We start from the raw sequence: 15,783 nt of genomic DNA, 5'->3' as shown, positions 1-15,783 counted from the left end.
AATAAAACAGTCCAGTCCACAGACTAATATTTCCTCTTTTGTCTCCCCTAATGAGTTTATCAATCTTCGCTTCTCAATAAGACAATCTAATTGAAGTTCCCTCAGCGTGCCTCATGTATATGAGTTACTTCCTTTTTCAACAGTACTTCATAGGGGCACCTCCAGTCTCTTAAACTTACAGACACACCCCAGATGTATGGAATGTTGTTTCTGCATGATCCACTCTATCACCTTACTATAAGGAAGATATGTTGCTATAAAATATCAATCCTCTGTATGCTTCTGGTAAAAGAGAAAATGCTAATCAAACTGTAGTCCAATAGCGAAGGCATCCATGCCACCCTCCAAAAGAAGGTCCAGCCCTTTGTGTCAGTCACCAGTTGAACGAAGCCATTCCTATTTTAATATAGCAGGAAGTTGGGCCAAGATGTAACGTGACACAAAAGTAGGAAAATGCACGCTGACGGGGTTGTGAGGAGAAAAGACACCAACACACAAGATGAAAACCACCTTCCAGGCACAGACACTGTCTGTCAGGAAGAGCAGAGCACACACATCAGCCGAGATGCCTGAGGACCCAAAGAGAAATATTGATAAAAAAAACAACAAATCACGATGTACAGAACAGACAGTCCCTCAGAGTGAATGAGGACCATGTTCCAGCATCAGTGTGCCAAGTGTCATGTTCTCTATGACAAGCGCCCCTACATAGTTTGTGCGGTACTTTCTGCCACCTTGTCATGTTCACGAACAAGGGAGTCTCTTTCAGGAAGATCAAGGAGTTCTCACATAGGAACAAGAGCTAATGTTGCTGAAGTCACTAGAAAGGGAAGGTTTTGATGTGTCAGTTTGGGACAGGTGTGTCATCTTCTTTGTACTCAGAAAAACAAGAGAGGAAGAAGAGAAAGAAATGCTTTCAACACTTGGCATTCAAACTGTGGGTGTATGTGTATACATAATCATAAGACATATCATTGTACATATATTTATAGTCATAGTATTCTGTTTTACACAGATGATATTGTATGTTTTATTTATCTATCATGTATTTATCATGTATATGGTAAGGAAGAAATTACATAAGGAGGCTTTTTCTTTGATACTAATGATTACATTTTAAAAATAGAATAAATAGGTTAGCAGAATATAAAACAAATATCTATGAGGCAGGAGAGATGGCTCAGCTGCACATTGCTATTGCAGGGAACCAGTGATTAGTTCCATGTTGGGAGGCTCACAACTGCCTACTGCTCCAACTCAGGAAATCTGATGCCTTGTATTGACTTTTGTGGGTACTTATATGTACATACCTATGTCTAGACACACATACACAGAACTAAATATTTTAATTTTAAAATATTGAAAGCTTTCTATGGAAAGCTGGGTGTGGTGGCATACACCTGAAATCCCTGCACTCGGGGAGGCAGAGGCAGGTGAATCTCTGTGAGTTTGAGGCCAGCAAGGTCTACAAAGTGAGTTCAGAATAGCCAAGTCTACACAGAGAAACCTTGTATCCAAGAACCCCACCTCAAAAAAAAAAAAAAAAAAAAAAAACCTATGGAAAATATTAATCCCAAAGAAGCAAACCAGATGTAGGGGTGAGGGTGTTTAAATTTTGTTTTATACATTAGGCCAGGCTTCTTCTATATTTTATGAATTAAAATAGAATGTCTTAAAAGATAGAAATATACTTTAATAGTTTATAGGATGCTTATGTAAGCATACACTTGTTTATGTGTCTGTGATGCGTGTCTACATGCTTTGTATGGGGTGAGTACATATGTGCAGATGTTCCTTGGATGTGCCTATTACATGGATCTTCAAGAATGTAAATCATCACCCATCCATCAGCATTCTGAGATGTAGTTTCTTTTCTGTTGCTATATTCAAAGATCCGGACCAAAGGCAATGTAAGTGAGGCAGGCTACAATCCTGTATCATGGGCAAGTCAAAGCAGGGACCTAAAGCACTATATCCACCCACAGTCATCAGCAGATAACATGAGCATCCAGCCTTGAGTGCTTGCTGCTTACTACCTAGTGTTCTCTGTTCTCACAGGGCCCAGGGCTCAGCTTATGGAAGGACACCACTCACATTGAGGGTGGCTCTTCGCACCTCAATGAACAGTCAGGAGAATCCACCACAGACATGTGCACAGGCCAACCTGACCTATATAGTTCCTTAACTGAAACCCTCTTTTCAGGTGACCCTAGGTGGTAGCCAGTTGACACTTAAAGCTAAGCAGCAGAGTTGGCAAGTGTGTGGTGTCATGAGCTTTACCGTGCAGGAACCCAGGCAAGACTCAAATTCTCCTTTCCCATAAGGTCTTCAGAAAATCTATAGCACTTAGGTTTGGAGCACAGCGAAAAACTTGTTGATTTAAGAAACGTGCCTGTTTCGCTTCATTCCATTGGCTGTGTAGTTAGCTCTATGGATTTCTTTGCCAGACCAGTGTAAGAGAGGAAGACATTACTTTGGCTCATAGTTTCAGAGTGATTTCAGGCACAGTGGCTGAGGCACCATGGCGGGGCTCCTCCATCCATGGCAGTGGGAGCTTATGGTGGGACTACTTGCATGACAGCTGGACAAGAGAGCAGGGAGCTCAATCCTCCAACCCCACCATAGTCACCCTATTCCCACCAGAAAGAGCCTACATGCCCAAGGCTCTGCAATATCCCAAGCACTCCTGCCATCTGGAGACTCAGCATGCCAATACGAGCCCTTGAGGGGCCTTTCAAAGTTAAACCATAAGACGGTATTTTTTGAAGGAAGAAGGTGGATATTGGAAAGCTGCTCTGGTCATAAGAGAAACAAGTTTCAGCAGATGTATGTTTCCATGGAAGCATGTTTTCTAGTTTTAGTGTCATTTACTACAAGTGACTAAATTCACAGAGGATGAAAACAAAAGGAGGTAACACTGGTGACACTCCCTGTATGACATCAAGGCCTCTCTCTTTATTGACAGAGCCATAAACTGTCCTTCACTGCAGTCTGCCCATTTCAAACTTTTCTGTCACCTAACCATTGATTTTTTTTTCCCCTGTGCTTTAAGACGGAGGTTGCTAAGGACCCCACAATTTGCCTCCTACAGATGGTGGTGGCACCTTTTTCACCAAACGTTCCGTGCTATTCCCAGAGGATAGGCATTGTGATTTATTGCCTTCAGTGTCTATCAATATTAATGAGAAATACACATGCTTACTGGCTCTGACACTTACTCAAGCTGAAAGAGATTAAAAATTATGCCATTATTTGTTACCAAGGTGATGTGGACCTTGATAAGGCAGGAGATCTACTCAGATGAATCAGATCCCTTACTGAGAGAAAGATCTGTTTCAGCTACATTTTCATCAGCACAGCCAAAGGGAGAGATGTGATGGAGAGGTGGCTCATTGGTTAAGATAAGATACTAGTTTAGGAAATGGAAAGAGGTAGATGTGATAAAGAGATGGTTAAGTGATTAAGAGTGTGCGCTGACCTTGCACAGTTCAGTCCCCAGGACCCACGTGGGGTGGCACGCACCCCCCCTACGCACACACAGGCATGCAAACAAAAATTTAAAAATAAAAAAATCTAGAAAATAAGGCAGTTGAAACATTCATTTTAATTTTACATAACCGTTTTAGAACATATCCCCACAAACAGGATCCAATGTGTTTCATATATTCTAGTTTTGTTTCTGTTGCTGTGGTAAAATACTCTGACAATATACAACATTCTTTTAGGGGCTAAAAGGTTTATTTTAGGCTACAAAACCAGGTTCTAGGCTACCACAGCAGGGGAGTCCCAGGCAGGAGTTCGAGACCATTGGGAAGAGCCGTAGTGAGGAGCAGGAAGAGGATGCATGTGTGTTGTGTGTGTAGTGCTCAGGACACTTCCTCTACTCCTGCACAGTTCAAGACTCCAAAATAAGGAAGGCACCACCTACTTTCAGGCTATATTAAACAAAGGTGATCAAGACAATCCCCCCCACAGGCATGCCCTCCTGATCTAGACAATTCCTCATTGAGACTCTCTTCTCAGGTGATTTCAGACCGTGGCACGTTGACAAAACTAGCAACGATACCAGGCTAGCCTCAAATCCACTCCTTAGCCAAAGTTAGCCTTGACGTCCCAATCTTTGCTCTAGTGCTGGAGGTAGAGATGTGTGCCACCTTGCTCGGCTTATTGTGAAGGGCTGGTCATCAAACCCAGGGCTTTGTTCATGGTAAGGGAACACCCTCCCAACTGAGGTATTTATATCTCTAGCCTAGGATAAAAACTGGAGTAGTACCAAACTACACCTTCTGGTCTGATAGCCTGTATCCACAAGTGTCTACTTAACACTTGAATATGGCTTACTCTAAATTGTTGTAAATGTTACATACATAAAATACATAATGGACTTTAAAAATGTTAGATTAAACACTCTGTGTGTGTGTGTGTGTGTGTGTGTGTGTGTGTGTGTGTGTCACATACACATCTCAATAGTTTTACATTGATTATATATTTAGACACTAATTCTAGGTTAATATGTACAAAATGCATGTATAAAGCTGAATGTTACATGTCTTTTTTTTCTACCATGCCCATCAAAACCTTGAAAATCTTGTGTTTCATAGAATACTTATCTTGAGCCAAAATTATTTAAAAGCATGAAATAAGATAACATAAAAAATAATATAAACAGGAAATGAAATAATACAATAATTCTTTTGTATTATTTTCTCTCTCTTTCTCTCACATACAAATAAAAGTTTTTAAAAATTAAAAATCTAGAAAATAAGGCAGTTAGAACATTCATTGTAATTGTAAATAGCCATTTTAGAATATATATCCATATTAATATTTCATTTAAAAATATATATACTTAGCCGGGCTTGGTGACACACGCCTTTAATCCCAACACTTGGGAGGCAGAGGCTGGTGGATCGTTGTGAGTTTGAGGCCAGCCTGATCTACCAAATGAATCAAGGACACCCAAGGCTACACAGAGAAACCCTATCTTGAAAACAAATGAATGAACAAATACATATGTTCATGATAATAGTTTAATTTATTCTATGACAGGATCCAATGTGTTCCATATGTTCTAATCTTTCCCATTTTATTTTTTCCCCTATCTCAGCCCCAATTACTCTTCTGAGATTTAAAATTTCTTGCACTCTTAAAAATACACATGAAAATTTATAATCATAAATGTATTCATATGAAATAACTTGACTTTCACATATAAAGAGATTTAATGGAAATCCTTTTTTAAAATTTTTTTATTAATTTATTCTTGTTACATCTCAATGTTTATCCCATCCCTTGTATCTTCCCATTCTTCCCTCCCTCCCATTTTCCCATTATTCCCCTCCCCTATGACTGTTCCTGAGGGGGATTACCTCCCCCTGTATATGCTCATAGGGTATCAAGTCTCTTCTTGGTAACCTGCTGTCCTTCCTCTGAGTGCCACCAGGTCTCCCCCTCCAGGGGACATGGTCAAATGTGAGGCAACAGAGTATGTGAGAAAGACATATTCCACTCTCCACTCAACTGTGGAGAATGTTCTGACCATTGGCTAGATCTGGGTAGGGGTTTAAAGTTTACCGCCTGTATTGCCCTTGGCTGGTGCCTTAGTTTGAGCAGGACCCCTGGGCCCAAATCTGCCTATCATAATGTTCTACTTGTAGGTTTCTAGGACCCTCTGGATCCTTCTACTTTGCTATTCTTTCATGCTTCTCTCATTTAGAGTCCCAATAGGATGTCCTCCCCTCTGTCCCAGTTTCCTGGTAAGTGAAGGCTTTCCTGGGACATGCCCCTTGGGCTAGTATGCAGATATAAGTGAATATATACCATTTGATTCTTTTTGCTTCTGGGTTAACTCACTCATTATGATCATTTCTAGCTCAATCCATTTATCCACAAATTTTGGGAATTCCTTGATTTTAATAGCTGAGTAGTATTTCATAGTGTATATGTACCACAGTTTCTTTATCCACTCTTCTACTGATGGACACTTAGGCTGTTTCCATGTTCTGGCTATTATGAATAAGGCTGCTATGAACATGGTTGAGCATAAACATGGTTGTGTGCTGGAGCATCTTCCGGGTATATTCCAAGGAGTGGAATAGCTGAGTCTTGAGGAAGCCCTATTCCCATTTTTCTGAGATAGCACCAGATAGATTTCCAAAGTGGCTGTACTAGTTTGCATTCCCACCAGCAATGAAGGAGTGTTCCTCTCTCCCCACATCCTCGCCAGCATGTGGTGTCACTTGAGTTTTTGATCTTAGCCATTCTGATGGGTGTAAGATGGAATCTCAGAGTTGTCTTGACTTGCATTTCCCTGATGACTAAGGAGGTTGAGCATTTCTTTAAGTGTTTCTCAGCCATTTGATATTCCCCTGTTGAGAATTCTCTGTTTAGTTCCAAGCCCCATTTCTCAATTGGGTTATTTGGTTTGGTGGTGTTTAATTTCTTCAGTTCTTTATATGTTTTGGATATTAGACCTTTGTCAGATGTAGGGTCGGTGAAGATCTTTTCCCAGTCTGTAGGCTGTCGCTTTGTTCTCTTGACAGTGTCTCCTGCCTTACAGAAGCTTCTCAGCCTCATGAGGTCCCATTTATTAATGGTTGACATTAAGGCCTGGGCCGTTGGTGTTCTGTTTAGGAAGTTGTCTCCTGTGCCAATATGTTTTAGGCTCTCCCCACTTCTTCTTCTAAGTGACTTAGTGTCTCTGGTTTTATGTTGAGGTCTTTAATCCACTTGGATTTGAGTTTTGTGCAAGGTGACAAATATGGGTCCAGTTGCATTTTTGTACACATAGACCTCCAGTTAGACCAGCACCATTTGTTGAAGATGCTATCCTTTTTCCATTGAATGGATTTGGCTTCTTTGTCAAAAATCAAGTGACCATATGTGTGTGGATTCATATCTGGGTCTTCGATTCGATTTCCACTGATCAATCAGTCTGCTGCTGTGCCAGTACCATGCTGTTTTAATTACTATTGCTTTATAGTACAGTTTGAGATTAGGTATGGAGATTCCTCTGGAGCACTTTTTATTGTACAAGATTGTTTTAGCTGTTCTGGATTTTTTGTTTTAATGGCAATCCTTTTATAAGCATGATCCTTTTAAAGTTTTTATTTTTATTTTAATAAATGTGTGATATCTATAGCATACTTTCTAGTGAGTGTCTTCATAGAATCTCCATCAAACTCTTAATGTAGACACAGAGTTTCTCCTTCCTGTCTGTTCCCTCAGACCCAGTCTCTGAGCTCCATCTTTAATGCTGCAAAACAATACCAGCTGCATCCTCCCTTCTCCTCTGCCTACATCTCCTGTTCATCCCAGAGAACATCCCTTTTTAACCTTCCTCACTGTATCCCAACCCCATCTGCAGTAGTCACCCCTTAGTAAACCCCAACCTTCTTCTACTAGAAAACAAGGTAGGCTGCCTTCAGAACTTCTCAGATCTCTCTGTTTCTCCAGATCCAATTCTCAAGTCTCATCCCCAGCTCTGTGGCAGAACACCCACGGCAGCCTTCCCTCTCCCCAGGTCCCATCTCTGGTGGATCCTTCAGATCTTTTCTAATTTTCCTCACCCAACTTGTTGTTTTGTCCTAGACTCTAACTCAAGCAGGCAACCCATGGTACCCTAAGGGCTACTCCTCCCAGAACAACACTTAAACCAAAGGCAAATCCACACCTCTTCTACTGCTCTTGAGATGAATCCCCAGTGTCATTCCCAGCTCAGTAGCATGAAATCTGCTGAGGTCTCCCTTTCATCTCTGACTCCATCCCCAATGAATCTCAAAGACCTTCTTCTTCTTCAACCTTCCTTCCTCCAACACATCCCTGTATCCTAGCCACCAATTCTTAGCAGATAATCTCTGGGAACACACCACCTGAACACGCCAGCAAAATGAGCAACACACGGCCATCACATTCTCTGAAAATCAAGAGAGAAAACAGAAACTAAGGGGAAAAACACCTGTCCAACAAAGACAAATCCAGGTATCAGTATCTAGACCAGACTTTTAATCATCTCAAACTGCAGCATAAAAACACAATCAACAACAGCCAGGACAAAATGGCTCCACTAGAGCCCAGCATTCCTACAACAGCAGGTCATGAATATTCCCACATAGATGAAGGACAAGAAAAAGTCCTGAAAAGCAACTGTATAAAGATGGTAGAGGTTCTTGAAGAAGAAATGAATGAAGTTCTTAAAGAAGTTTAAGAAAACATAGAAAAAAGAAATAATAAAGAATACACAAACTGAAGGAACTCTGGGAGTAAAAATAATAGGAATTTGAATAGGAGCTACAAAGGATTTAAAAAAAAACTTTTTCTGGGACTTTGAGCTGGTCTTCTTCTAGTTGTCTATACCTATTATTTTTAGTCCTTATCTTTTCATAGTATCCCAGATTTCCTGGATGTTTTGTGTCAGGATGTTTTTTGGACAAACATTTTCTTTGACTCCTACATGCATTTATTCTATCATATCTTCAATGCCTACAATTCTTTCTTCCACCTCTTGTATTTTGCTGGCAAATTTCCTAAGCTAAAGAAGGGCATGCCTATAAGGATACAAGAACTTCACAGAACACCAAATAGATTAGACCAGAAGAGAATGGCCTCTCATTTGCCACATATAATCAAAACATTAAACATATAGAACAAAGAAAAAATATTAAAGCTGCAAGTGGTAGTGCGGGGACAGGGGGCGGGGCGGGAGACAAGTAGCATACAGATGCAGGCCTATTAGAATTACCCCTGACTTCACAATCGAGAATCTAAAAGCCAGAAGGGCCTGGACAGATGTTCTGCAGGTACTAAGAGACCACAGATACTAACCCAGACTACTATACGCCACAAAATTTCCAATCATCATAGATGAAGAAAATAAGATATTCAACGATAAAGAAAAATGTAAACCATATCTATCCACAAACCCAACACTACAAAAGGTACTAGAAGGAAAAGTCCAATCTAAGGTTCACTACACTCATGAAAACACATCAGCAAAACCAAAAGAAGGGAAATGAACAAACAAACACACACACACATACATATACACACACACCACCACCACCACCACCACCACCATCACTAGGAGCAGCAGCAGCAATGACAGAATAAGGGGACTCAACAGCCATTCGTCATTGATAGCTCTCAGTATCAATGGACTCAATTCCCCAATAAACAGATGCAGACTAACAGAAGGGATGTGTATCTAAGAAACACACATGGTCAATATGAAGGATAGACATTACCTCAGGGTAGTAGTTTGGAAAAATATATTCCAAGCCAATGGACATGAGAAGAAAAGTGGTGTAGCCATTTTAATATCAAAAAAAATACAGTTCAAACCAAAATTAATCAAAAGAAATAGGGAAGGAAACTCATGAAGTAAAAATCCACCAAGATGACATCTCAGTTACTAACATCTATTCTCCGAACACAAGAGCACGCACATTTGTAAAAGAAACATTACTAAAGCTTAAACCACACATGGAACTTCGCACAATTATTGTGAGACTTCAATAGCCCACTCTCACCAATGCACAGGTCATCCACACAAATATTAAGCAGAGAAATATTGGAGCTAACAGACATTATGAACCATATGGACAGAACAGATATCTACAGAACATTTCACCTGAAGACAAAAGGATATACCTTTTTTTAAATCAGCACCTAATAGAACTTTCTCCAAAATTGACCACACACAAAGCAAGTCTCAACAGATACAAGAAAATTGAAACAGCCCCTGCATCCTAGCTGACCACCATGGATTAAAGCTGGATATCAACAAAAATCTAAACAACAGAGAGCTTACAAACTCATGGAAACTGAGCAACTCTCTACTGAATGAAAAATGCATCAAGACAGAAATAAAGAAATTAAATATTTTCTGGAATTCAATGAAAATGAATACACAACCATATGGGACACGAAGAGAATAGTGCTAATAGGAATGTTCATAACATTATGTGCCTACGGAAACGAACAAATGGATAGATCCCATCCTAGCAACTTAATAGCATACCCAGAAGGCCCAGAACAAAAAGAAGTAAGCACACCTAAAGAGCATACAGCAGGAAATAATCAAACTGAGGGCTGAAATCAATAAAGTAGAAGCAAAGAGAACAATACAAAGAATCAAGGAAACTAAAAGTTGGTCTTTGAGAAAATTGATGGACAAACCGCTATCCAAACTAATGAGTGGGGTATAACAACAGACAATGAGGAAATCCAGAGAATCCTAAAGATATACTTTTAAAACCTGTACTCCACCGAAAAGAAAAATCTAAAAGAAATAGATGATTTTCTCAATAGTTACCACTTAGTAAAATTAAGTCAAGGTCAGATAAACAATATCAATAAACCCATAACCCCTAGTGAAATAGAAGCAGTCATCAAAAGTCACTCACACACACACACACACACACACACACACAAAGTCCAGGGCCATGTGTTTTTAGTGCAGAATTCTAGCAGACTTTCAAAGAAGAATTATTAACAATACTCCTCAAATTATTCCATAAAATTGAAACAGAAATATCATCATCACCCAAATCATTTTATGAGGCCACCATGACCTTGACAACCAAACCACATAAAGATTCAACAAAGAGATTTACAGACCAATTTCTCTTATAAATATAGATGCAAAAATACCCAATAAAATACTTGCAAGCCAAATCTAAGAACACATCAAAAAGACCATCCATCGTCATCAAGTAGGCTTTCTCCCAGAGATGAAGGGATGGTTCGATACACACTTAAGTAGACAGAGAGTCTAAATTGAGGGTCTCTTTAAAATCCTTTCCCTTGGAGCTTAGGGAATCTTGTGGAAGAAAAAGCATAAAACCTTTAAGAATCAGAGGGGATAGATAGAGCATGAGGAAAACACAACTCTCTGAATCACCTAAACAAGTCGCATATGAGCTCAGAGAGAGTGAAGCATCACGCACAGGGCCGCCATTGGTCTACACAGCACAGGTCCTCTGCATATGTATCGTAGCTAGTAACATTATTTTTGGGCTGCTGAGTCCAACTTTGATATGAAAGTTTTTTTCATCTTATATTTTATTTTGTCATGTTTGTCTTAGAAGCCTCTTTTCCCCCTCCCTCCCTCCCTCATTCTCTCCCCTCTGCTCCTCCACTCGCTCTCTCTTTTTTAGGACACAGTTTCTCTGTGTAGCCCTGGCTGTCCTGGACTCACTTTGTAGACCAGGCTGGCCTCAAACTCACAGTGATCCACCTGCCTGTTTCTCCCTGAGTGCTGGGATTAAAGCCATGTGTCACCTTGCAAGCTGCCTGTTTTTTTCTAATGGGAGGGGGACAGGGAGTGGGTCCTGAGGGGAGGGGAAGTGGGAAGGGACACGGAGGAATAGAGAGAGGGGAAAATACAATCATGAAATATCGTATGACAAAAAATTTTTTTTCAATAATAGTAAAAAAAAAAAAAAGAACTCTAGGTGTCTCAAGCTTTAGCAAGACTCTGCTGTCCGGTCTATGTCATCTTCCTTTGCTACAGTCCCCAAGGATCCGTTATGTCCATCACATCTTGTTCCAGAACATCCTGTTTAGACATCCTACCCCCTACAGCCCAGATGCCTACATTGTGGGACCGGATTCAGGTTTCTGGTGTCTCCGTGGAGAAGCCCCCGCCCACGCTCGCCCCCCTGATAACACTGGTAACAGTGTTCACGTGATCTCATGGTAGAAGGCTTTTGAACTGTGTTCCTTAACAGCAGCATTCAAGCGAGACCTCGGGCTCATGTGGAAATGAGAGTGAGGTACAGCGACTCTTAACTATAAGCAGCAGGATTCCTCGAAGTCTTCCTAAGGTTGGCAACTTCATCCCCCTCCACACTCCACACCCTGGTGCAACAGTCAGCAGTCACCCCCAACAGAGGGAGCTTGGAAGATGCCCCTCTGGGGAATCAAGTACAGTTTTAACAAACGGCCCGAGGTATTCAACATAATAAATGGTTCCACTGCGAGGCTCACAGGTAAGCAGCTCTATGATGCCACACTAGATACAGATTTCAGATTAATCATCAGGGGTGCCCCTTGATGCTCAATTCTGACTTAGACGCAGCTGAGCCACTGGCAATTCTATGGTGATGTTTCAATAGTCGAGCATCGGTGCTTCCTTAAAGGGGTACTGTTTCATGGAAGCATCACACTGTTGCGGGATTGCCATCTTCTGGTTCAAGAACGCTTCTCTTTGCCCCATGCCAGTAGGTGAGACTCAAGACAATGTCTTGTCTCACATTGTCTAATTAAATGCAGGTTTTTCTCTTGAATTAAGCGTATTACAGTGTTTGCTCTGGTCCCCAAGGCAAATATTCAAGGACATTAAGTAATAAAACTTAATATAGGAACAATTAAAATATGGAATATAATTTATGAAATATTAGGAACCGAGCTGAATGTTTATTATCGCAAGCGTTAATAAAAAGTTAATTGTGCCCTTTAGCAATTAATTTATGCACAATTATCTCAAAGTGTTACTGGGCCTTCTGAACTAATTATAATTATATTGAGGTATTAAAAAGGAAACTCCCAAGTGTCTACAAAATAGCTTCATAAAAATCTGTGTGCTTACTTTGACATAGATGCTTTAAGGATGTAAGTAATATTCAATGAGTTAGGGCGACACTCCAATTACTCTGTATGAGTTGATCATTTAAAATGAGAGTCCTTTTAAGGGTTCTAAAAACATTACACAGCAATCAAAACAATTACTGTCTCCTGTACCCTTTAGTTAATCACAGACTTGGTCTTGTATGCTAGTCCTTGCGTTTCATTTCACACGTTAAATTCCCACACTGGTATAATGTAAAAGGCACAGTGTCAGCAAAGCTCCAGCTTTTCTCAGGTTTCTTAAACTTAACAGTGAAACGATGAGGCGGTTTCTCTCAATTAGATTAAAATAAATGCATTTATTTATTTGGGGTGTGTGTGTGTGTGTGTGTGTGTGTGTGTGTGTTTGGTATGTGACAAGAGATGTGGACACACCTATTTTTTGTGGGGTTCATGCATGCCCCATGGAGCATGTGTTGAAAGTCATGGGTCAGCTTTCAAGAGCCTGTTCTTTCCTCCTACCAGATGCGTCCTGGGGCAGAACTCAGAGGGTCATGTTCCTTAGTGGTTGGTTTTACCCACTGATCCCTTTCAGCAGCTTTCACTTGTATTTTCTATGATAAACATTATAATATCGCTTATTAGTGCCTACCGGGTGGCAAGGGTTTTCTATTTAACAACTGATACCTCTTATGAGTCTCAGATTGTACTGGGCTCTGCACCAAATATCATTGATACAGCTGTGACCTGAGAACTTCAGCTGTCTTATTTCTTTCTCGTTTATCCCTCCCTCTCTGCCTCTTTCACCTCTCATCCCCTCTCATCCCCTCCTTCCCCAAATCGCTTTACACACATTATGTTTTCTCTATATCATTTGGCCAGTCAGAGTCTAAGTTGCAGGCATGGTATGATTTGTTTCCCAAAACTTTCATTTATATTTCCTAAGCAAAAACGTACTATCTGAAGTCATCATACATTTACTGTCCTCCGCCTATAATTAAATCTCACCAAATATACCAAAAATATCATCGATGGTTAATTTTGTTCTTTGGCTGGAATCTAATGTGGGCTCCCTAATTCCAGTTAGCATGTCTACTTGTTATGCCTTAACCTGCAATGATTGCTCAACTGTCCTTTGTTTTACATGACTGTTATGTCTTGGAAGCATACAGGCCACTTATTTGACCACGCCCAGTGCTTCCTCATGCTTAAATTTTATGTTCTGCGTTGTGTAAGAGCATCACAGAACTGATGACGCTTCTGTCAGGGAGGTCTATGAGAAGGGAATAATGTCGTCTTGTCACCATTATTGATGATGTTTACTCTGGCCACTGGTTAAGTTGATGTGTGTCCAGTATCTCCTTGACATGCCTATTTTCCTCTCTGCCATTCATGAAAATCACAAGTTGAGGCTGTGGCTGTGGCAATGTCCAATTCATCATCAAGCCTCGTCAAGAAAATTGCAGAGTTTATTTACAATTACCTCCACCTGATGCGAGGACACTTTTCTTTGATGAGGAGTGAGATATGTATTTATCTGTGAGATCATTACAGGAAATCACAACTGATCAAAACGCAGAGAACAAGCAACCACACGGCGACTTGCCCAGCCCCAACTGACACATCTACAGCGCAGCTTCCGAAAGCTCAGGGATCACACTGCACACTGCACCCATGAAGCCTTGTTAGCATGGATACTGAAATAAGACCCACAAAAGCATGATACCAATAGACTTACTACCATGGAAGGGGGAAAACACATGGCTGTTTTTCCCCCACAGAAAAAAATTACCAGCAATGAAGGAATGCTGCAAGCAGGAGAGATAATCTCCCACAGAGAAAAGTCCCACACTTGCCTATCCAATGCCAAGGGGTCATTTGTATTATCATACACACACGAATAATTGTACATGAACTGAGACATGTGTGAGTGTGTATGTGTATGTGTGTGTAAAAAATTAAAGAAACAGAGGCTACGAATTTGATAGAGAGCAAAGAGGGTATGTGGGAAGGGTTGAAGAGAGAAAAGAGGAAAGTGATGACATTTTAATCAAAAAAAAAAAAAAAGACTATTTTAGAAAAGAGCAGAGAAATAAAAGATCAATTTTAAATACATAGGTAATGGAGCCAGTTTGTAGCCCTGCTGGGTCATTTCTGGGACTATCCCTTATCTGATTGCACAATCCTCAAGATCATCCTACCCTAATGAGCATGCCAAATACATCTATGGGTAGACAGTGTTGTTGCCTGCGGATGTAAACCCTCTTCTGGGTCCTTTAGGAACTTAGACAAGTCAGACTTTGGAATATTATTACATCTTTAGTTTTCACATAATAAAATAAATTTTGTGAGACCGAGCATAATGTAGAGAGAAAAGCAACCATCCCCACACATCCTATCTTCTGAAGATGAGAAATCTCAGAGAAAAACCATGTCAAGTCCCTCAGTGCTAGGCCTTGTATTTCAATACACATGCTTTATAGTCGCTGGTCAAAACATGGGAGTTAACATTGTTACATTAAAAGAATAAAACATAGATTTGCTTTCTGTTGCATGCTTTTCTTTTCTTTATATGTTTAAATGAAGCTTTATAATACATTTTATCTATGCATATTCTGTTTATAAGATATTTCCAGCATTTGAACATAGATACAGTTTCCAGACACTTTTAGAACATAGAGGGAAAGTGAAAAATCTATTCTATCTACTTTTGATTTTTATAGGTTAAAAAAAAAAACCCACTACATTTCTGAAGAAAATCTGAATAACTTCTGATAAGAGATAATAAGAAGCTAAATTCTATTCTTGCTTTCCTACCTGGCATTTCTGGTGTGCGGTGACCTTGTTTCCTAAAGTCATTCTGCCTTATTACAACACGGGATTAAGAAAAATGCACTGGGCTGAATTTATGGTGGCGGTAAAGTATTCTTTCAAGTTTGTATTTTAAATGTCTCGTGTCCTTGCCTCTCTGTGAGAAGAAAGGGGCACAGGTGAGACAATTGTGACAGATTTTTAATGCCATTATTAATTATATTGTTTTCACCCTCTATGGTGTATTGTCTGATGCTGGGGGAAATAGGCTCTTGACTTTCAGTAGAGGCCTGAATCTCCTGCACCCATCAAATACAATCTTAATAAATGTCCTGAGATAGACAGAGGCCACCACCCCTTCTAATGTTATCTTCACTTCAGGAAAGTCTCTAATGTACTCTTGAT

Source organism: Acomys russatus, chromosome 26 (genome assembly GCF_903995435.1).
Source record: "Acomys russatus chromosome 26, mAcoRus1.1, whole genome shotgun sequence".
NCBI classification, from domain to species: Eukaryota; Metazoa; Chordata; class Mammalia; order Rodentia; family Muridae; genus Acomys; species Acomys russatus.
The sequence above is the reverse complement of the archived record's forward strand: the minus strand, read 5'-3'. Positions refer to the sequence as shown.